Consider the following 24,889-nt stretch of genomic DNA (forward strand, 5'->3'; position numbering starts at 1 on the left):
TGGTTTTGACCATTCACTCATTTCCATGGTGATTTAGAAGAGCAGTTGAAAGGAAGCAGAAAACAGATAAAAATCTGTCCTCTTAAGCAAGAATAGGGATGAGGACAGAAAGCAGGAAAGTAGACTTACATAAGTGTCATTCAGGATATGTGACCCATTATGTTGATAATAATCAAGGCACTTTACTAGCTGCTGCTTCTACTTATGCTAATGATGCCACTATTGAACTACCAGGCTCTGAAGGAAGTAAAGTGGCATACGTAGGACAAGTGCCAAATCTTCAAATGGTATGATGGATTGGGGATGCATTATAGACTTCTGGCAGGATTTAGAGCATCTTCACATTTAGAGTATATACCCAGCTGGTGACCATCACATGTTAATACTTTTGAGTTTGGGGTGTACCAAATCCAGCCAGTCTAGAGCGAAATTGTGAAATCAGTAACATATAACTGCAGAGTCCCCCATCTTTGCTTCCATATATTCACCCTCCCTTGTGGTGTGCCAAAGACCTTAATAATGTCCTCATAATAATTGGGGTTCCTTGCTGTGGTACAGTGTTGGAACTAAGTATGTCCCATACTCTTGAATTTTCCTCATTTCTTTCTTCCCTTACAAACATTTCTATCCAGATTTCATTCTCTGTGATCCTCTAAGATAATGGAAGACATTTACATGAAAATGGAGGAATGCTACATGGCAACATTTTGATAGGGGTGTTTAATATCTAGCCCAATCATCTTCAACTATTTCTTAATCTCAGAACACTTTGCTCAAATAACATTTTACAGATTTGCTAGTACTATGAATGTGGACTGCCCAGGTTTAATTGAAAAATTTGTAATAATTTTTATGGACTGGGAAATTTTTCTGAATAAAAAAGTAACACATGATCTTTGCAAAAGAAAAAGGGGGTGGGGACTTCCCTGGTGGCGCAGTGGTTAAGAATCCGCCTGCCAATGCAGGGGACATGGGTTCGAGCCCTGGTCTGGGAAGATCCCACATGCCATGGAGCAACTAAGCCCATGTGCCACAACTACTGAGCCTGTGCTCTAGAGCCTGCGAGCCACAACTACTGAAGCCCACATGCCTAGAGCCCATGCTCCACAAGAGAAGCCACTGCAATGAGAAGCCCGCGCACCGCAACGAAGAGTAGCCCCCACTCGACACAACTAGAGAAAGCCCATGCACAGCAACGAAGACCCAACACAGCCACAAATAAATAAATAAACTTATTAAAAAAAAAAAGAAAAAGGGGGTGGAATGCATAAAGTATAAGGAAGAAAATGAAGATGATCCATATCTCATCACCTGAAGGTAGCCAGTGTTAACATTTTGGTATATATTCTTCAAAACTACATAGCTTGGATGAAGAAGCTACAGCTGAAACTCACATGAATGCAGTAGAGAGTAACTGAATAATACAATTAAAGCATCCAGCATTATGCCTGGCACACAGAAGACTTCAAATAAATGTAACTATAGCTTGTCAATTTCACATTTTATATCTCATTTGATTCCCCATGCCATTGCCCTGTTGTAAATGAAATCAACAGTGTCACAAACTGAATGTTTGTGTCCTCACAAAATTCATATGTTGAAATTCTTATCCCCAGTGTGATGATATTTTAGGAGGTGGGGCCTTTGGGAGGTGATTAGGTCATGAGGGTGGAGCCCTCATGAATGGGATTAGTGGCCTTACAAATGAGACCCAGAGAGCTCTCTGGTCCTTTCCTCCATGTGAGGACACAGTGAGAAAACAGCATCTATGAACCAGGAAGCAGACTCTCACCAGACGCTGAACCTGCCAGCACCTTGATCTTGGACTTCCCAGCGTACAGAACTGTGAGAAATAAATATTTGTTGTTTAAACTACCCAGTCTATGGTGGTTTTGTTATAGCATTCCGAACAGACTAAGACAAGTAGTATTAGCATTATTTTTCTCTAGGTAATTCTTGTTAAGAATAGAGATTTCAGGCCCCAAATACCTGAAAAATTTCAATTCAGTAGATCTGAGCAGGAAACTGGAATTTTGTATGTGCCAATAGTTCAACAAGTTAGTCTAGTTCACAGTCAGATTTGAGAAACTCTGCTTTATAGATATCACTCAGTGAGCATTCAAAGGGCATGCCACAAACCTTCTCCTGAGAATACTGACAAAAGTTCAAAACGACTCATTGCAAGGTAGGTGTTGGTGATTCTGAGCCATCTTGATGCAGAACCTTGAGAATCTTTGTCTTACACCTACAATGACTTTTTGTTATGTGCTTATGTCCTAGTATGTGCTCTATTGTCTTCAACTTGTGTGTTGTCCCCAATTCATGCTCTTTACTAGCAGCCCCAGGAGAGCAAATTTGCATTCTTGATATCTTTACTTAGCATAATGTGTTGCACCCAGCCACAGATCAGTCAATATTATTGACTCACCAAATGAGGAATTTGAAGCAATCAGTCAATATTACATTAGTCCTAAGGGAAAAGAATGTGGAATGCACTTGTTTTGAACAACCTCCATTTGCCCATTTTTGTTGGAACAACCATTCCCCTCTGGGCAGAGTGAGGAACAGCTCCCTCCATCCTCTATCCAATTCATCCTTCTCCAGCCCCTCCTGACTACAGTCCCTAAGTCGCTGGCTGACATTTTTTAAAAACTAGTATAATGTGAGCTATTGCAAAAATTCACAGAAATGCGCCTAAAAATCTAATCTGGTCTATTCTTGGTAGGACTCTGGTTAACTCACCAGAGAAGTTCTTTTACTACTCTCTTCTAGAAGCTCTGAAATATATCCAGAACTTCCTTAAGCTGCCTGTTTCTTCACAGTAGTTGTTAGTGTGGTCTCTAGAACCAAACTGCCTAGAGCAGAATGTATAGTCTTACACTCACTGTTTAACTTTGGGGAAGGTTGTTACCTTCTCTATGCATCAGTTTTCTCATCTGTTAAAAAAAAAAAAAAAAGTGGGGGCTTCCCTGGTGGCGCAGTGGTTGAGAGTCCGCCTGCCGATGCAGGGGACATGGGTTCGTGCCCTGGTCTGGGAAGATCCCACATGCTGCGGAGCGGCTAGGCCCGTGAGCCATGGCCACTGAGCCTGCACGTCCGGAGCCTGTGCTCCGCAACGGGAGAGGCCACAGCAGTGAGAGGCCCGCGTACCGCCAAAAAAAAAAAAAAAAAAAAAGTGGGGGGCATACTATCAGTATCCATCCCACAGTGTTTCTGTGAGAATTAAACTTTATAATGCTCATAAAGAACTTAGCACTGTGACTGACACATGTTAATCACTCTGCAAATGTTAAGAGAGGATGGTGTTACCACTGGCAGTGGCAGAACTGTGAGAAGTATGCCAGTGTCAGGACCACGGGAACCAAGAAATCACATACAGCTGTTCTGACAACAGAGGTCAGAGTGGGGAACAGGTACTAAATCTGGGGCACCAAAAGTCCAAACACTGAAAGGGAAGCCTGATAAAGAGGTGAGGGTCTGGCTTTGCCATGAGGTCCTTACATACTTTCAGCAAGGACTCACTGGTGCAAGCAGTAAATTATTACTCCTGGCCAGGAGGAAGTGTTTCCTTCCGAAGATGTTTTGTAAGAAATTCTGGATTGCTGGTGTTTAACTGATAAAAATCACTTATTGACTTCATTTGATTTTTTTTGCCCCCAGAGTAGCAAACTGGTACATTAAATAGCTAATTAGCTTTCCTTATTTGTATGTGAAAGGAGAGAAGGCTACAATAAACCCATGGTAGAATTGTAGGGATTGTATCAACCCCACCACTGTCCGGGGTCATTGCCACTATGCAGCATCTCTGTTGACAACAGCTCTGTTACACAGTCTGAAAGGAATAGAGGTGGCAGCAAATAATATCAACCATGGATCTTCCAGGTTGCATCCTTACACTCTCCACAACACAAATAGATCCCCTCCTCCATCTTTGAAAGCATCACAAAGAAGGATGTGTTAACTGACCTTATTGTGGTAACCATTTCACAAAATATACATGTATCAAATCGTCACATCGTACACCTTAAACTTACACAATGTTATATGTCAATTGTATCTCAATAAAGCTGGAAATAAAGAGCTGTATCATAGATAGTCAGTGAGGCTCTCAGCTTCAAGGACCCCTTTTCCCTTCAGGCTGGACCAGAACCTACTTTTCAGTGGGAATTTGCGAAGGTACATTTTCTCCCTATTTTACTCTGGAAGCAAAAATATCTAATAACATTGTAAATGTTGGAAACTACAGTGTTGAAGTGTGTAACTTTTGTCCTGTACAGCAAACCTTCGTAACCCTGACCACTCACTGTTGTCTATGCTAGAATCAGAGCCCAGGAAGAGTTCTGGACAACTATATAATCTTTCCACTAGGCAGAGCATTTTATCTTTGCCTGTCTTCCTGCCCTAGTAATGTGGACTAGACTAGACTCTGTTCACCTCTCCCCAGGTAAAGGCACTGGGAACCTTGCAGCTCCATTAATAATTTATCTTCATCCTACTTCTCTCCCACTCCTTTCCTCGCTGCTGCCAATGTACCCTATAAATTCTCTTCTCCGTGATGTTACTTATGCTATTTCCTCCCCCAGAAATGCACTCCCTCCTCTTCCCTGCCTCTTCGAGTTCTACTCATCTTTCAACACCCAGCTCAACTTCTACCTCACTAATTAAGCCTCTTCTGCTGGTTCTAGCACACATTTACACACTGGTCTTAATTTTTTCTGAGTTGATAGATCTGATAGTGTAAATCAGTCACTAAGTTAAGTGCTTTTCGTTTTTAAAAAAGATGTATATATGTCACTAGTGGTAATGTTTTATACACACATACACACACACACACAATTCTGGTCTTTCTGGCATGAGTTAAAGGTTCTAGAAGGCAATTTTATATTTGATACATCTTTTATATTTCCCACAGCATTTTTCACAGATGCTCTAAACATATAAAGACTTACAACCCCCCTGGTATCCTCAATTATTCATATTCAGATTATCATTCTCCAGTACCTACTATAAGTCTGATTTCTTCTCCTAATAAATATCTAATACACATTTTCTTTCCAATTTTTAAAAAGAGGAAAAATAGAAGAAAAAAGGTAATATTACATTTAAGACAATTAAAAGAAAAAAATAAAAAAAGAATAGAAAAGAAAAACAAGTTGCAAACATTCCTTATTATTACTTCTTTGGCAGCAAAACTGATTCTAGACCAGACTTACTGGTCTTGTGACTGAACCCTAATCAGAGCAGAACCTGCTGTTCTGATTATGTTTGGCTCAGCAAATGAGATAAAAAGTAATGAATTAGAACCTACTGGGAGCTTTCCAGACTCCAAATGTTCTATGTGTATTTACTTCTTCAAGCAACAATCTTATGAAGAGAATTTTATCCCCATTTCATAGACAAGGAAAGAGAGACCCAGAAAGGTTAAGCAACTTGCTCTTATATGTAGTAAGTAGGTTGCAGAGCCAGAATTGGAACCCTGATCTGGCTTTATTCCAGTGCCCATATTCATAATTATTATGCTATGTGGTCTCTGTTTCTCTGGGCTGGCTGAAAGCTCAACTGGATGTATTTATTTCCTGTATCTAATCAGGGCTGGGGAAGGCAAGATCTTAACAGGGCTATATGATTCCAATGTATTTAATACTACTTTAACATGATGGTAAAAGTTACTGTAGATGAGGCATCACGTATGGCATAAAAATTATGGACTTTGAAGTCAGACATGCTGGTTTACAGACCCTAACTCTGCCACTAATTAATTGTGTGACACTAGGCAAGTCACTTAACCTCCTTCAGACTCAGTTTCTTTTCACATCTGAAAAATAAAGGAAATGAACTAGGTGATGTGTAAGGTCCCTTCTAACTCTAATACAATATCGAAATTATTACTCTAAAATAAAAGAGACAGTTGCTTAAGGATCTTCAATTAAACAAACCAAAGGAAAAATCTGGGTCAATAGATTTAAATATATGTGTTAAGCTAAATTTAGTGTTCCAGCAGAAAATTTTGTCTTGCAAGTTAATGCAGAAATCAGTGTGAATGGTAAAGTTTTCCTAACTTAAAGAGGAAAGCATCTCGTTATAATGTCACCAAAACAAAGCCAGTAGTTAAAAAGGCCAGAAATGTTATAGGAATCCACATTTACATCTTCAGTAAATGAGGTTATGGTATAGAAAGTACAGTATCTCTACATGTCTCAGAAGTTTGAGCTGAGAATGCTTCATGAATAAAACATTAGGTCATAATGTGCACTCTAGTGTTTCACCCTTCCTCACCCTCCCAACTCAAGAAAAGCATTTTGTCTAAACCTCTTTGTGTTGATTCTGGCTGTTTATTTACATTTATTTTGTCTGAGCATTTAGCCTCTCTGGGAACAAAGCTCTTCAGGAAGAAAAAATAATTTATAGCCTGATGCCTTAAAATATGATTTAATGTGACTTCTTCTGTAGTTTGATACCCGCAGTAAACATAAGTCACACTGCTTTCTCAGTGGTTAAAATATTAAGTCACAATGTTTTGGTAACTGCTGCCCTAATATTTGATGGGGTAAAATGAAGATTGGGGATCCATGGATAGGAAGAATAAGTCCATCTGTCTGCATTTGATTCATGACTGATTAGAAGTTGTTACCACTACTCAATATATTTCATTTTAAAGGATCTCAGGTTTAAATTCGTGAACGACAGGGGATTCTAATTGGGCAATTTCATAAAATGTGAATACTATCTGACATACAAAGGCACATGGGACGGAGCCAAGCAAAAAATGAATTCGTGCTGCCCCACTCCCTTGGTGCCTTATTTAAATACAGGTTTTCAATGTGTTTAAAGGTGACATGTTTATGATCATGTTTGTATGCATGGGTATAAAAGTAAAAGAGAAAAGGAAGAAGTAGGAGAAGGAGAGGAAAAAGGGGAGAGAGACAGAGAGGGGACCAAAAATAGCATCTATTAGATTCTGGTGCAAAGCATGTCCAATATGAGATTAGCTCCAGGGCTGTGGCAGATATTGTTTTTTATTTACCCCATAGCCATTTACTCCACTTCCTTCTGAAATATTTTGTTTGCTAAAATGTTCCTAGGCCCAGGAAATAAATCATGATAGGTCTAAGCCAGTTATGGCAATCCAGTTCCCCTTTCCCAGTGAATGGACTAGTCGGGGACATATGATACAATTCTGGCTAATATAATACAAAAGAAATTCTGCTGGGAGCTTCTAGAAAAGATTTTCCTCCCCTAGAATCTCTCAGCAAGCTTAGATCTATCATGGTTCATCTCCTGGCACTGGGCATATTTTAGCTTTTACAAAATCCAGCCTTTTGTTTTCCTGTGTTCCTTTCTGCTTTGAACATTCTCATATAAGGACATGCTGCTTAGAGCTATTTCAGTCACCTAATGACCACAAGGAAAGGACAAAAAAGAATTACAGAGATGCCTATCCAGTGCCCTGACGTCATCATTCTGTTGAATTAATCCTAGCATCAACTTCCTCCAGATTTCCCCTTTAGAGAACACTAAATGTTCTTATGGTTGAAGCCACTGTTAGCCTGTTTTTCTGTTACTTGTGCCATAAACATCCTCAATAATACAGAAACCTGCCCAGAAATGTGAACCACTTCTAAATAGTTGGAGTAAAATCAGATAGTCAATGTCTATTATATTGGAGAACATATAAACTTCCAAATCTGGCTCTGCTTCATAAGTTATCTCAAACTTCAGCTCAGCTTTAAAGTGTTCCCACTCTTGATCACGTTGTCCTCTGTCTTTCCAGACCACTCCAAAGTAGTGACCACACACTGTGGCACTTGACTATATAGAGATTTGTGTTATTTCTATCTTTTAAATTCATGTCATATCTCCAAAAAGACCGTAAACACCTTGAGGGAAGTGTTTGGCTCTTATAACCAACACAGCACCTAGGTAGGAGAGTAAAGCTTCTACTTGTTGAATTGAATTATAGCCCTCTTCTCTGTCTTACTTATGCTAGAGATGCTGAAACTCAATTCTTCCCTTCAAGATGGATGCTACTGGGATCATGATCCTTTCCATCAGGTTCTGGAGGGACAGTCTTCTGCTCCATTTCCCACTCCCTTTCATGTAAGTAGGTGATAATGAATAACATTATCACAAATGGAAGTATTTTTATTATCTCAGGCCTCTGATTTTCCAAAGTCAATCTGTCATTTTTGTAACTCATGTCATTTTTGTATACAACAGTCCAAGCAGCTTGAGAATGTAATCAAAGAAGGGGCGTATCAGTGGATATTTTAATGATCCAAACAATGGCATAGCAACTCTGTCAATTTAAAAGTCTTGACTAAACTCACCAATTATTCCAACTAATAGCAGGGCCCTGAGGATTATGAAGACACTCATCCTTCTGAGTAGTTGCTTGTACTTTTCCTTGGCCTTAGGCCATAGGTTAATTAAGCAATTATGCAGGTATTAAAATAAATAAAACAAGAAACACGTATACAGTTTCTACAGGTTACAACACTGTCTGAGTCTAACAAAATGTGAAGTCAGAATCAAGCATTTTCAGTGTCCTGGTTGACTCATAAAACTTTTATTTCCCTAAAAACATCCAGGTTTTGCAACTATATAGATAACCCCAAATCCGTATCTTCAACTGAAACACTGGATTTTTGGCCTCCCACATAAGTAGATATTCTTGCTTTCTATTTCTATTACTATAAACCAGGTACAAGTTTTTCTGCCAAATCATCAGCAAACTAAAGTGGACTCATGTGAGAAATGATGTATCCTCCTCAACAATAGATGGCTTGAGTACATGACTTCTAAAGGGCCTTCATTTTAGTTGTGATTCTTTCCTATCCATTCCATTCCTTTCACTGTGGTCATTATATTTTATGTGATAGAGTCAAAGATACTATCTTTCTTTGAGCAATTCTAAGATGAATGTCAGGAAAAACAGGCAATTAGAATTTTAGCACCTGCACAATTCAGTTCCAAAGCACTTTAAACAACAGTGCTAAATTCGCTATAGAAAAGCAAATGTTTATCTTAAATATGGTTTAATCCTCTTTTCCAGGAAGCTTACGTAACAAAAAATACAGCTGGAGGCTATAGTGACCCATTTATAACCATAGTTGGATTTGTTACCAGGGAACCTGTCAAAATCAGCTTAGTTTGTTTGAATGGCTCATTCTGGCTCTCTGTGCCTTTCTTCTCATTTGATTTTAGGAGCTCAAACTGGTTTAGTGATGCCAGCCCGGGGGAAATGGTTTTCTTTGACTTTGCCAACTTGGCAGGACTAGAATAAATGCAATAGATGGCTATCCACATATTGCAATGTTTCAGGGGTTGTTCATTTGTTTCTTCCCCTCCACAGTGCTCTCTTTACTGGGAGGGACGGCTTTGGATTCCCTCCCCAACCTTGTCACTCTGGGATAAAAAATCCTACAATAAGCTATATATGACATGTAAATATCTCTCTGTCTTAGGGAATAAATCAATGTGTTAGACTGATTATGTGTGACTAGCAGAAGGGAAAGGAAGGTAGGTTAGTGAGTGTGAGAGAATCAAATGCCAGCAAACAACCAAAATTTAGGTAGCCAAACTTTGCTTTCTGCTTAGAAGGAGGCAAGGCTGGAGTCAAATTAGCCATGGCTAATATTGCTTTCATCTTTGTTCTTCAGAATTTGGTACCATTACACTCCTTGCTCATGATTCATTCCCTTATTTATTAAACAGGGTCATCCAAAGACAACTTGCTGTATTAGTTTTCTATTGTTGTGTTATAAATTACCACAAATTTACAGGCTTAAAACAACCTTCATTTTATAACCCAGTTCTGTAGGTCAGAGGTTCAGGCAGACTTGACTAGGTTCTCTATTCTGGGTCTCACAAGGCTGAAATCCAAGATGTATTGGACAGAATGGGCTCTTATCTAAGGTGTATGGGAAAAAACTCACCTCCGAGCTCATTTTTCAGTCCCTTGTGGTTGTGGACTAAGTTCCCATTTCCTTGAAGACTCGGATGGGGTGACTCCCAGCTCTCTCTGATTCTCTCACATGCTCCCCTCCATTTCAAAGTCAGCAGCAATAGGTACTTGGAAACTCTCTGGCTTCCTCTTTGGCTACCAGTCTGAGAAGACTCTGCTTTTAAAGGAAGAGATCATGTGATTAGATTAGGCACATCCAGATAATCTCCCTTTTGCTACATAATTTGCAAATTATATAAATTTGCACATCCTATGTAATCCAGGGAGTAACACCAGGAAACTGTCATCTATTGCTGATGAGAATGCTGAGTAATACAGTGACTTTGGAAAACACTTGGCAGTGTTTGCCAAGGGACTGGAAAAAGCTTGGCAGTTTTCTACAAAGCTAAACATAAACTTACCATCTGATCCGGTACTCATATTCCTAGGTATTTACCCAACTGATTTGAAAACTTATGTCTAAAGAAAACCTCTACATGAATGTTTATAGCAGGTTTATTAATAATTAAATTCTGACAGAAACCAAGATGTACTTCAATAGGTGAATGAATAAGCAAACTCTGGTATATCCATACAATGGAATACTATTTAGTGATAAGCAGAAATGTACTATCAATCCACAGAACAATATGAATGAACCTTAAATGCATATTGCCAAGTGAAAGAAGCCTGTCTGAAAAGGCCTCATACTGTATAACTTCATTTACATGACATTCTGGACAGTAAACAAATTGGTGGTCATCAGGGGTTTATGCAGGAGTGAGAATCAAATAGTTGAAGCACAGGGTACCATTTAAGACAGTGAAACTATTCTGAATGGTATTTTAATGCTAGATACACGACACTGTGCATTTGTCAAAACCCATAGAGCTTTACAACACAAAGAGTAAACCTTAATGTATACAAAATTAAAAAATAAGAGGGTAGGGATACAAGGAAGGAATGCACACTATAAGAGAATCTAACTGTATTACAAATTGTATTACAAATATGACAACCTCACTGAAGGCAGTAGGGGAAAAAGTGCTGACCTAAGTAACTTTGAAAATGAGTTAAGTCTGTAAGACTAAAAGCAAAGGGAACTGTACATAACCACTGTATTCTACTTAGTAAAGTTTTGTCCCATGTGAGTAAAGACTAGCAATTCTGACAGTGTTATACATATATACTTAGACTGGATGATTAAGGAAATGGATGGTGGATAGCAAGAACAAGGTTTTTCACTGTTGCAGAAGTTTACAAATAAGCAACAGGAGGAGGCTAGAATGATGTATGTGGTAAAAGATTAGAGTTAGACACATAAATATGAAATCACATTTAGTTTAATACAGATAAAGATGATTACACCTAGAAATATTTATAGTCATGTGTATATATACAGCACAGTATACACACATTTATTTCCTTGCAATGTTAGCAAAGAGGACCTATAAGTGATTAACCCCAGCAATGAGCATAGCTAGTATCAAGATTTTGGTTTCTGTGGAAATAAGTAAAGACCAACCAAATGAGAATTGGCAGAGGTTATTTACTGAGAGCGTGCTGGGGAGCCAGGCCCATCACTTGCATTTTGGCACAGACTCAAAGGCAGGCATAGGAGTAGCAAAGCTTTATATGAGAAAAAAGGAAAGCTTCAGCTATACCCTGACTGGAGGCTGCTGTCATGGGGAAGCTACATGTAGGCAGGCTAACTAGAAGTAAAGTACCCTATGTGATTAGTTAAGTGTGCATAGCCATAGTTGGCTCTCTCTGGACAGTTCTAAGTTGGAAGCAGGGACAAAAATTAGGGACGTTTTCATTAATAAAATCAGTTATTAATCAAGTCCTGGCCATTTTCGGCCAATTGTTACAGGGATTACTGTTTGCCTTCCTGAGATGTTTTCTAGAGATAGTGGTCTGACTTCCCACAAGTCTAACTTTTGGATAGGCTGGCTTCTGGGCTGGTTACTGTAGATAATGGGTTGCTTTGGGGGGTTGGTTGCTAGAGGTCAGAGTTCCATTTTTATATATGGTCTGGTATTTCTTTGTATACTAAGTCTATAATTTTTAATACCATTCTATAATAAAAAGAACTAAAGCTCCTTGGACAAATGACTGATTACAGGACTGGGGCAGGAAATACACAAAACAAGCCTGGAGCATATTTTAGTGCTAGAAAGGGAATGATGAGGAGGATGATGATGAGGAAGAGAGGTATGAAGATGATGATAATATTCCCATAATGATGGTATTTTGTCAAAGGGACACAGCCATCTGTAGCAGCTTCCAATGGCTAAAGTTGAAACAACTTGAGCAACAAAATAAATATTTGATAAAAATAAGTATTAGATTATAACTCAAAGTATAGAATAGATATCCATGAGTCTATACTGATATATATGATTGAATAAGCAAATAAGTGGGGAGAATAGACAAAACTTAGAGGCAAAATATGAAAAGATTTATGTAGGTACTCTTTTCCAAGCATACAGAACATAATTCCCCACTCCTCAAGTGTGGGCTGTACATAATGACTTCCTTCCAAAGAGTATAGCATGGAAAAGGGCAGAGGAAGGCAAAGAACTTTACACTGTAGAAAGATGACAAATACTACTTCAGCCAGATGATCAAGCTTGACATCAGTAGTCATAAATCATGTACCCTTGATATGATCTGATAAGAATGGCAATTTACCTCTCTGGTTTTTGTCCCCAAAACACATAACCTGAATTTAACAATAAGAAGAACACTGCACAAATCCCAATTAAGGAAATTCTACAAACTACCTGACCAATATTCCTCAAAACTGTCAAAGTCATCAAAAACAAGGAAAGTTTGAGAAATTGTCACAACCAAGAAGAGCTTAAGGAGACATGATGATTAAATGTAATGTGGGATCCTGTATAGGAGCCTGCAATGACAAAAGGGACATTAGAAAAAAATGAAGAAATCTTGAACAAAGTAAGGACTTTAGTTAATAATAATGCATCCATATTGGTTCAGTAGTTATGATAAATGTACTATACTAATATAAGGTGTTAAAAATAAGGGATATTGGGCATGGGATATATGAGAACTCTCTGTACTATATTTACAACTTTTCTGTAAATTGAAAGCTATTCTAAAATAAAAAGTTTAACCCCACTTACACCAATGGACAGATCACCCAAAATGAAAACAAATAATGAAACACAAGCTTTAAATGACAAATTAAACAAGATGGACTTAACTGATATTTATAGAACATTCCCTCCCAAAACAACATAATACACTTTCTTCTCAAGTGCCCATAGAACATTCTCCAGGATAGACCATATCTTGGGTCACAAATCGAGCCTTGATAAATTTAAGAAAATTGAAATCATATGAAATATATCTTCCACCCACAACAATATGGGACTAGATAACAATTACAGAAAAAAATGTAAAAAATACAAACACATGGAGGCTAAATAATACACTACTAAATGACCAAGAGATTACTGAGGAAATCAAAAAATACCTAGAAACAAATGACAATGAAAACACGAAGACCCAAAACCTATCAGATGCAGCAAAAGCAGTTCTAAGAGGGAAGTTTATAGAAATACAATCCTACCTCAAGAAGCAAGAAACAACTCAAATAAACAACCTAACCTTACACCTAAAGCAATTAGAGAAAGAAGAACAAACCCCCCCCCCAAAATTCACAGAAGGAAAGAAAACATAAAGATCAGATCAGAAAAAAATGAAAAAGAAATGAAGGAAACAATAGCAAAGATCAATAAAAATAAATGCGGTTCTTTGAGAAGATAAACAAAGTTTATAAACCATTAGCCAGACTCATCAAGAAAAAAAAGAAGACTCACATCAATAGAATTAGAAATGAAAAAGGAGAAGTAAAAACTGACACTGCAGAAATACAAAAGAGATTACTACAAGCAAATATATGCCAATAAAATAAACAACCTGGAAGAAATGGAAAAATTCTTAGAAAAGCACAACCTTCCGAGACTGAACCAGGAAGAAATAGAAAATATGAACAGACCAATCACAAGCACTGAAATTGAAACTGTGATTAAAAATCTTCCAACAAGCAAAAGCCCAGAACCAGATGGCTTCACAGGTGAATTCCATCAAACATTTAGAGAAGAGCTAAGACCTATCCTCCTCAAACTCTTCCAAAATATAACAGAGGGAGGAACACTCCCAAACTCATTCTATGAAGCTACCATCACCCTGACACCAAAACCGGACAAAGATGTCACAAAAAAAGAAAACTACAGGCCAATATCACTGATGAACATAGATGCAAAAATCCTCAACAAAATACTAGCAAAGAGAATTCAACAGCACATTAAAAGGATCACACATCATGATCAAGTGGGGTTTATCCCAGGAATGCAAGGATTCTTCAATGTACGCAAATAGGTCAATGTGATAAACCATATTAACAAACTGAAGGAGAAAAACCATATGATCATCTCAATAGATGCAGGAAAAGCTTTTGACAAAATTCAACATCCATTTATGATTAAAAAAACACTCAGGAAAGTGGGCATAGAGGGAACTTTCCTCAACATAATAAAGGCCATATATGACAAACTCACAGCCCAAATCATTCTCAATGGTGAAAAACTGAAACCATTTCCTCTAAGATCAGGAACAAGACAAGGTTGTCCACTCTCACTGCTATTATTCAACATAGTTTTGGATTTTTTAGCCACAGCAATCAGAGAAGAAAAAGAAATAAAAGGAATCCAAATTGGAAAAGAAGAAGTAAAACTGTCACTGTTTGCAGATGACATGATACTATGCATTGAGAATCCTAAAGATGCTACCAGAAAACTACTAGAGCTAATCAATGAATTTGGTACATTAGCAGGATATAAAATTAGTGCACAGAAATCTCTTGCATTCCTATACACTAATGATGAAAAAATCTGAAAGAGAAATTAAGGAAACACTCCCATTTACCACTGCAACAAAAAGAATAAAATACCTAGGAATAAACCTACCTAAGGAGACAAAAGACCTGTATGCAGAAAAATATAAGACACTGATGAAAGAAATTAAAGATGATACCAACAGATGGAGCGATATACCATGTTGTTGGATTGGAAGAATCAACATTGTGAAAATGACTATACTACCCAAAGGAATCGACAGATTCAGTGCAATCCCTATCAAACTACAAATGGCATTTTTCACAGAATTAGAACAAAAAATTTCACAATCTGGAAACACAAAAGACGCTGAATAGCCAAAGCAATCTTGAGAAAGAAAAATGCAGCTGGAGGAATCAGGCTCCCTGACTTCAGACTGTACTACAAAGCTACAGTCATCAAGTCAGTATGGTACTGGCACAAAAACAGAAATATAGATCAGTGGAACAGGATCGAAAGCCCAGAGATAAACCCACGCACATATAGTCACCTTCTCTTTAATAAAGGAGACAAGAGTATACAATGGAGAAAAGACAGCCTCTTCAATCAGTGGTGCTTGGGAAACAGGACAGCTACATGTAAAAAATGAAATTAGAATACTCCCTATCACCATACATAAAAATAAACTCAAAATGGATTAAAGACCTAAATGTAAGATCAGACACTGTAAAACTCTTAGAGGAAAACATAGGCAGAACACTCTATGACATAAATCACAGTAAGAGCCTTTTTGACCCACGTCCTAGAGAAATGGAAATAAAAACAAAAATAAACAAATGGGACCTAATGAAACTTAAAAGCTTTTGCACAGCAAAGGAAACCATAAACAAGACAAAAGACAACCCTCAGAATGGGAGAAAATATTTGCCAACGAAGCAACTGACAAAGGATTAATCTCCAAAATATACAAGCAGCTCATGCAGCTCAATATCAAAAAAAAAACAAACAACCCAATCCAAAAATGGGCAGAAGACCTAAATAGACATTTCTCCAAAGAGATTATCCAGACTGCCAACAAACAGATGAAAGGATGCTCAACATCACTAATCATTAGAGAAATGCAAATCAAAGCTACAACGAGGTATCACCTCACACTGGTCAGAATGGCCATCATCAAAATATCTACAAACAATAAATGCTGGAGAGGGCGTGGAGAAAAGGGAACCCTCTTGCACTGTTGGTGGGAATGTAAATTGGTACAGCCACTATGGAGAACAGTATGGAGGTTCCTTAAAAAACTACAAATAGAACTATGGTATCACCCAGAAATCTCACTACTGGGCATATACCCTGAGAAAACCATAATTCAAAAAGAGTCATGTACCACAATGTTCATTGCAGCTCTATTTATAATAGCCAGGACATGGAAGCAGCCTAAGTGTCCATCAACAGATGAACGGAGAAAGAAGATGTGGCACATATATACAATGGAATGTTACTCAGCCATATAAAGAAACAAAAGTGATTTATTTGTAGTGAGGTGGATGGTCCTAGAGTCTGTCATACAGAGTGAAGTAAGTCAGAAAGAGAAAAACAAATACCGTATGCTAACACATATATATGGAATCTAGAAAAAAAAAAGGTTCTGATGAACCTAGGGGCAGGACAGGAATAAAGACGCAGACATAGAGAATGGACTTGAGGACACCGGGAGGGGGAAGGGTAAGCTGGGACGAAGTGAGAGAGTGGCATTGACATATATACACTACCAAATGTAAAATAGATAGCTAGTGGGAAGCAGCTGTATAGCACAGGGAGATCAGCTCAGTGCTTTGTGTCCACCTAGAGGGGTGGGAGGGAGACGTAAGAGGGAAGGGACATGGGGATATATTTATACATATAGCTGATTAACTTTGTTATACAGCAGAAACTAACACAACATTGTAAAGCAGTTATATTCCAATAAAGATGTTTACATAAATAAATAAATACAAATAAAATTAAAAGTTTATTTAAAAAACACACTGTGGACTATATTGTGAGGACAAACAAAACAGCTTGCTGGCCTCTAGAATGCTACCTCGTTTATAACAGGATCCCTGAGAAAGCAGAAACTCGGATTCCTAGGGCCAGTAGGACCTTAGATACTACAGAGTGGGTCTGCTGAATACCTGAGGCAAGGGAGATGAATAAAACCCTTTGGGAGTGGCCCCACCCACCGCTGAGGTGAGACTGAGCAGTATGCCGAGTGACCTTAAGGTGGGAGGGGGTGGGGGAAAGAGAGGTTTTTTTATTACTATAGTGCATAGCAGACTACTTCTAAAGCAGTTCAGACGTGACAGGAAGCTGCCTTTGGAGCCTTGTAGAGTACATTATGTGGGTGCTGGTCAATGAGGAACTGTACCTTGCAGGGGACTACATCTGGCAGATTGAACTTTGAGCTTTGCAAACAGAAATTTAAAATATTAGCTTTAGAGTTAAAATGCCACAGAATGAAAGAAGATGGACTTGAGGGAGGCCATTCCCATATTGCCATTAACTGAGAAAAAATATATATATATAGCTCTGTCTTGATTGATAATTTGGGGATAAAAATGGTAAACCAGTATAAATTATTTTTGTGGACCAGAAAGAATGCATAATTCTTAAGAAATTTTTTCTGGGATACACCCAGGATAAGTGCCTAGTGGGGAAACAGACACAGTGAGGGGAGGAAGGAGAGACCTGACAGGAAAATTAACCAACCTCACCTTTTTGGGATTAAGTCCTCCTCATAGAAATCAGTCTCATAAAAACGGTGTAGGGGAAAGCCCAGCATCAACTTCTGGTCTGATCTTTTCAGCCCAGTTCCACTCTGGGCTGATAGCCAGACTGTTTTAAATCAATTGACTGTGGACTAAAGTGGAACTAGGCTTGTGGATTGTTTGAGACCAATAGGAAGTGTTTTATTATTCCATAAGTCAGAGTACCTTTGTACAGTGCTTTATGATTATGTTTTTTGGGAAAAAATTCCATTTCATATACATTATTTCACTTTGATTTTGAACCTTACAGCTGCAAGACGTAGAAAGCAATGTTTATGATGTTCATTACAAAAAGATGGGAAGACTGAGAAGAGAGAGATTTAGTAATTAGTTTAAGGTAACACAAATAGAAAGTTATGAACACAGACTTTAACTTAGCTTTCTTTCTTTTTTTTTTTTTTTTTTTCAGTACGCAGGCCTCTCACTGTTGTGGCCTCTCCCATTGCGGAGCACAGGCTCCAGACGCGCAGGCTCAGGGGCCGTGGCTCACGGGCCCAGCCGCTCCACGGCATGTGGGATCTTCCCGGACCAGAGCACGAACCCACGTCCCCTGCATCGGCAGGTGGATTCTCAACCACTGCTCCACCAGGGAAGCCCTAACTTAGCTTTTTTGACTCTCCGGCCCAGTTCTCTTTTCACTCTGCCATGCTGCCTTTTATACACTTCCTAGGGCCTGATTCTGACTGGTTTCACCCACATTCCAAGCTACCTTAAAGTTTCAGAGAAGATTTTGGGTGAATACACAATGCAGCCAACAGTGATCCTCTATGTAATTGGAACTGAAATAGGAGGGAAATCATCTAGGCTATAGGCATGAAATGACACCTGAGTGTTTCCTCCTGTCAGCACTTCCTGTTACTTGAAGCAGCTCATAGCATCCCTGTCTATTGAGACCACTTTTGGGGCACTGGCTGACAATTTGTCACAAGGACCTGGGTAAGATGCAGTTTTACCCAAAAATGTCAGTGATATAAGGACATTTTTTTTTCGTATTGTCACCCCTGAAAGAGTTGCAGCATAAGCTAAGTCATTGCTCAGATTCCAAATCAGGAGATTTGGCATCAGGAAGACTTAGCCAAACCAGGATAATCAGTTCAGCATTTGAGTATTTGATCAATTAGACACCAATGATCTGGCTTTCAGAACATTCATGGATTTTTGCTTAATTTATACCTATGCTTTAAATGGACATTTTGTATCATGGAAGGTGAGGGTAAGGAGATGGTGAGGGGAGGCACAACCCCTGTAACTGGAGGTAGCACAAATTATCCCAATTACCAAATGGTTCCAGAACTCTTCTTTCCTTTGTCAAATGAGGGGAATGATGGCTGAATACAATAGGATAGCAGGGGCATCAGCCCCAGCACTTAGAGTAAAACAACATTAAAAAAAAGCCCAAGTCTGGAGTGACCGATTTTATCACTATTGTTGTTATTTATGTATTTAGTTCCAGATATTATAAGTATCTAATGTGGCCACCCAACAGCAAGGCTGTCTAACCACCCAAATGATTTGATCTACTTAAATCAAACTACATTCAAAAGGAATGTAAAAACACTGACTGAAAGACTGCCCTCACTATTCTAACACAGAGCCTGAAACCTCCATCCTGTCATGCATGTAGAGCCATAGATGCAATATTCAATCAATCATCCATAAGAAGTTTATTGAGAACAAACCATATGATAGGAATTACTCATAGGATATGAAGATTCAGAGATGAACAAACCTTGGCTCTTCCCCTTGAGGAGCTGACCTAATAACTCTGAAGTAAAGCAAGTAAAAAGACTATTAAAAATCATAATAGAGAAGTAAGTCCTATGAGATTGCAGAGTCAAGGCCCCTAGTTCAGTAGAAGACACTCAGGGAAGGCTTCTTGGGGGAAGTGACATCTAAGCTATATTTTAAAGGACAAATAAGCAGGTAGAGTGGAGAAAATTGGGAGAGACAGCCCTACCGGAGGAAAAGTGTAAAGGCTCAGATGTATTAGAGCACATGGTTCATTGAGGAGCTGAAAGTAGTTCAGCACAGCTAAGGAAAGGCATGACGTAATGTAATAATGACAGATGAGGATGGAAAGGTAAACAGGAGTCAAGTTAGAAAAGGCCTTGTGGACCATGCTAAAGAGTTTGCACTCTCTCTAAAACTGTCTATATGAACTGAATGATTTTAGATAGGACAATGCATTAAAATTGGGTTCACAGCATTATGTTATCTGAAAGGGCCTCCATATTAGCATCAGTGATTTCCAGGCAGGAGCTAGTCACTAAGGGAATGAGAACAGAATTAGGGACGGCAGGTCCAGGTCAGGTACAATGAATACTAACCAGGATTGAATAATGGGAAATCCTGTTTATTGTTGGACTTCGGAATACACAGGCTCCTGTCTTTAGAGTAGAACTCATTCCTCCCAATGGTATGTCCCCCCCTCTCTGTTTGTGCCACTGAAACCAAGCAGGACCTTGTGGGGCTCCTGAGAACAAAAGTCTTTCTGTGTCCCCCATTTCTTGTTTGCAGGAAATAGGCTTCATTCAGTCTCCATGACCTTCCCTGAGATCCAAAGGGCAGGTTCAAACAGTTGCTAATCAGGGAAGGGAAGAACAATCAAGAAACAATAGTGCAGGGCTTCCCTGGTGGCGCAGTGGTTGAGAGTCCGCCTGCCGATGCAGGAGACATGGATTCGTGCCCCGGTCCGGGAAGATACCACATGCCACGGAGCGGCTGGGCCCGTGAGCCATGGCTGCTGAGCCTGTGCATCCGGAGCCTGTGCTCCGCAACGGGAGAGGCCACAACAGTGAGGGGCCTGCGTACTGCCAAAAAAAAAAAAAAAAAAAAAAAAAGAAAGAAAGAAACAATAGTGCAGACTTGGGGCAGGGTTCTTGTTCCTCTTCAAGGGATATACATAGTATCTCTGAGTTCTTCTGCAGAACTAAAACCCCCACCAAATGGAAGATGTTAATTATTTGATGAAGCATTCTTCTTTCTAGAGAGAAGGCCACAGTTTGATAACCTCAAGAACAACAGGATGTTCCCTGGATTAGAGGAATGCAGACCCTGCAGGCACACTGATTCTTATCAACAGCCCTGACTATAAAACTCTCACAACGCCCCCTCCGATGTTGGGACACACAGTTTTGAGGGCATTAGCCTGCTGTGGCCCCCTTTGCCTAGCAGAGCAATAAAGCTATTCTTTTCTACTTCACCCAAAACTCTGCCTCCGAGATTCAATTCTGTACTGGTGCATGGAGGCCAAATTTCAGCTACACCACCTTCTTTCTTTCTCTACTTTAAGTTCTGATAACAAGAAAGCAGGACCTCATAAATGAGAACTTAACCAGACATATTTATTACCCCTATGCTAATATAGACTGATATTAAAAAGTAGATTACTCATAATGCCAGCTTGGCTCTACCTTAGAGTTACACTGATCCGATTAGCTGCTTTCTCAGTTACACATTGGATTAATTACCTAGAAAGACAGCTGCTTTTAGTAAAAATGTAGTATCTCACATACAGAGCTTAAATATATCCCATGAGACAGAGTAGAGCCCTATTTGGGCATAAGTGTGTAAAGTATGTGTTTACTCTCCAACCTTTATATTTAATTAGCAATCAGCAGGGCATAACCAGTGACAGAACCTCTTCTAGGCCCCCTGTCAGCCATTGACACAGCCTTTGGGCCATAGTCAGGCTGAAAATAATATCACTTGCATTAATATTTAATTCTGATTTCCATCTGGAAGAGCTATAAAAACTGCTGAGGGTTAGCAATTGTAGGAAGGAAGAAAAGAGCTCAGGTTTCAAATGTACTAAAAGTGGCCCTGATTTGGGAGCAATAGTGTGCCAGTGTTCAGGAAAATTGCAGATGAATTATTTGAGTGAGGGCATTTTCTACTTAAATTAGCTAAGAAAGACTGTAGCATAAACACAATATTTTATATATTGCTTGCCATGGCTTGCTGCCACTCTTTCACATTTTAAGAAAAAGATCTCCATCTTCTAATAAAGGGCATCAGAAAAGCAATGAATGGTAATCAAGCGCTTAAAAATAGTTGGACTGGTGCCTCTTTGAGGTGCCATGGCAAAACTTGTACCTGGAACCAATTCTTTCAGTACCTCAATAGGTGACCTTGGGAAAGTTTCTTAAAATCTCCATAGAACTTTTTTCTTCACCTATGAAATTTTGAAATGATTTAAAGATGAGATAATAAATATTAAAATGTTAAATATATACACACACACACAACATGTTGTTGAGGATTTGATTATAAGTGAATCATTGAATGAATCATAAAACTTGAAAGCTGGAAGAGATCTTAATGCTCATAAATTCAACCCACTCCTTTTACAGATAAGAAATTTGAATCCATAGAGGGAGACTGACTTGCCCAATGTCAATTTTCCACTAAGAATTACCTCTCACTCAGTTTGACTCCCACTTATGACTTTGTTTCATGTTAGTTAGAAAAGGGATAGGTAAGACAAACCTAGTAGGAGAAAAATGAGGCAGAGAGGGCAATACTTTGGAGCCTGAACGACAGAGAAGAGTGCTAGCAGTTAGAAATTATGTTGGCACTCAGTGTTCTACTAATGATGTTACAGTTAAGGAACCTAAGATGATCAGAGCTTTAACCCAGACCACTGCCAACCCCTCCCTAAAATAGTCACATGCAACAAGGAACAGTGACAATGGAAGGTAAAGTCATATTTGCTGGGACTTTGGCCACAAACCCCACTGCAGAAAATCCTAATGAGTTGGGCTCGACCACACACAGAATGCTGCCTTTTACATGATAGTTAAGCTTTTGACCAAATCAGACCATGTGTTCTGCTCTATAGAATTTGGTCACTTCCTAACACCTCCACTGCTACCACTCTGGCTGAAGCCACTATCGCCTCATACAAGAGTCATTGCACTAGCCTCTTAACTGATCTCTTTGCTTCCACTCTTGTCTTTATAATCTATTCTCAAAAAATGGTCAGTGATTCTGTTAAAATGTAAGTCAGATTATCTTGTGTTCCTACTTAAAACCCTCTAACTCATCCCAGTGGCAGTTAAAGCCTATCACAAAACCTCCTTCCCTGTTATCTCTGACTCATCTCCTGCTACTCTCCATCTCAATCACTGCTCCAGTCACAATGGCTTCTGTGCTGTTCCTTGAACTACACCAAACACATTGGCTTCTCAGGACCTTTTCATTTGTTGTTTCCCCTGTCTGGAGTGCTCTTCCTCCAGACATGTGCTTACTTCACAAGGATTTCTATTCAAATGCCGCTTAGAGAGGTCTTTTTTGATCTCTATTAAAATAGTAATATTCACCCACCCCTTCAGTCTCTAGCTCTCCCTTATCCTGCTGTATTGTTCTCCACTTCACTTCTTACCATCTTTCTGCCTCCCCCACTAGAATGCAAGTGTCATAAGGCCAGAGAGTTCAGTGTTTTTGTTTTGTTTTAATTTGTTTTGATTTTTCTTCACAATGTATCTTAATGCTTAAAACAAAGTCTGGCATACAGGAGACACACAATAAATACTTGTTGAACATATTAATGATTGAATAGGCACTTAAAAATGCCACATATATTTATGTGACAGGCACTATGCTAAGTACATTGCATTCATTGTCTCCCTTAATTCTTACACATACAGAAGTATAACTAGGAAGATACTGTTTGCTATCTCCCTTCTGGATGAGAAACCTGAGAGGTTAAATAATTTGTACAAGGTCGCTAGTTGTAGCACAGCCAGAATTCATTAAAATCCAAGTGATGAAACTGAGTCCACCTAAAACTGATACCAAGCAGGACCCTGTGGGGCTCCTGGGCACAAAAGCCTTTCTGTGTCCCCTGTTTCTTGATTACAGGAAGTAGGCTTCATTCAGCCTCCATGACCTTCCCTGCGTTCCAATGAGCAGGTTCAAAACAGTTGCTAATTAGGGAAGGGAGGGGATGTGGAGACAAGAGAGGAGCAGTCAAGAGAAACAATAGTGCAGCCTTGGGGCAGGGTCCTGGTTCTCCCTCAAGGGAAACACATAACAATATCTTTGAGCTGTTTTGCAGATACTGACACCCCTACCAGGTGGGAGAAGTTAACCGTATGCTGCCCATAAGCACGGAGACCCCAGACCTGTTGGAACCAGAAGGTTGATGATGCTGACTCCCGATTACCTCACCACCAACCCATCAGAAGAATGTCCATGAGCTAATCATGCCCTCTTTGAAGAATTACTATAAAACTCCCCACTACCCCCCTCCAGGTCGGAACACACAGTTGTGAGGGCATTAGCCTGCTGTGGCCCCCTTTGCCTGGCAAAGTGATAAAGCTATTCTTTCCTACTTCACCCAAAACTCTATTCGAGATTTAATTCACTGTTAGGATAGAGAGGCCGAATTTGGCTTCAAAAGCAAGTTCCTTTGCTGAGTTTATATTAACCTCTCTATCCAAAATGTTATTCCCTTTCTTGTTCAACGACTGCTCAAGGTTGAGAAGTATCAAGAAAAGGGGGAGGGACTGAAACTTAGTAGGACCCTGTGGGGCCCTCCCAGGCACAAGAGCCTTTCTGTGTCCCTGTTTCTTGTTTGTAGGCAAAAGGCTTTCAGCCTCCTAGACCTTCCCTGAGTTCTATAGGGCAGATTTGAACAGTTACTAATCAGGGGAGTGAGAGAATGCATAAAGAAACAATAGTGCAGGGTCCTGGTTCCTCCTCAAGGGATATACATAACAATCTGATACGTATCTCTGAGTTCTTCTACAGGAACTAAGCCCCCCACCCAGGTGGAGGATGGCAACTTCAGGCTGAGCACATGCAATGTGGACCCCAGACTGGTTGGAACCAGAAGATTGATGATCGAGATTCCTGGAATACCACCCTGTTACCTCACTGCCAACAATCTGTGGAAGGTTACACACCCTGCAGCCCTCCCCCCAAATTTTGCCTATAAAAACTCTTCCCTGAAAGCCATCAGGGAATTTGGGTCTTTTGAGTACAAGCTGCCCATTCACCTTGCACGGCCCCTGCAATAAACCTTTCTCTGCTTCAAACTCCAACATTTTGGTTTGTTCGGCCTCACTGTGCATCTAGCACATGAACTTGGGTTCAACAACACAAGTATGGCTCACTCCCAAAGCCCATTAACTTAGCTACCATGAAATACTGCCTTTTTAGTTCCAATCTGAACCTGAATTTACTTGCCCTTTCTCTCTTCTTTCTAAACCTGTTTTATGGGAATAATTGACACTGTATATATGCCACTATCCAGGAAAGTCTCTCCCTGCCTA

This window comes from Hyperoodon ampullatus, assembly GCF_949752795.1.
Source record: "Hyperoodon ampullatus genome assembly, chromosome: X".
NCBI lineage: Eukaryota > Metazoa > Chordata > Mammalia > Artiodactyla > Ziphiidae > Hyperoodon > Hyperoodon ampullatus.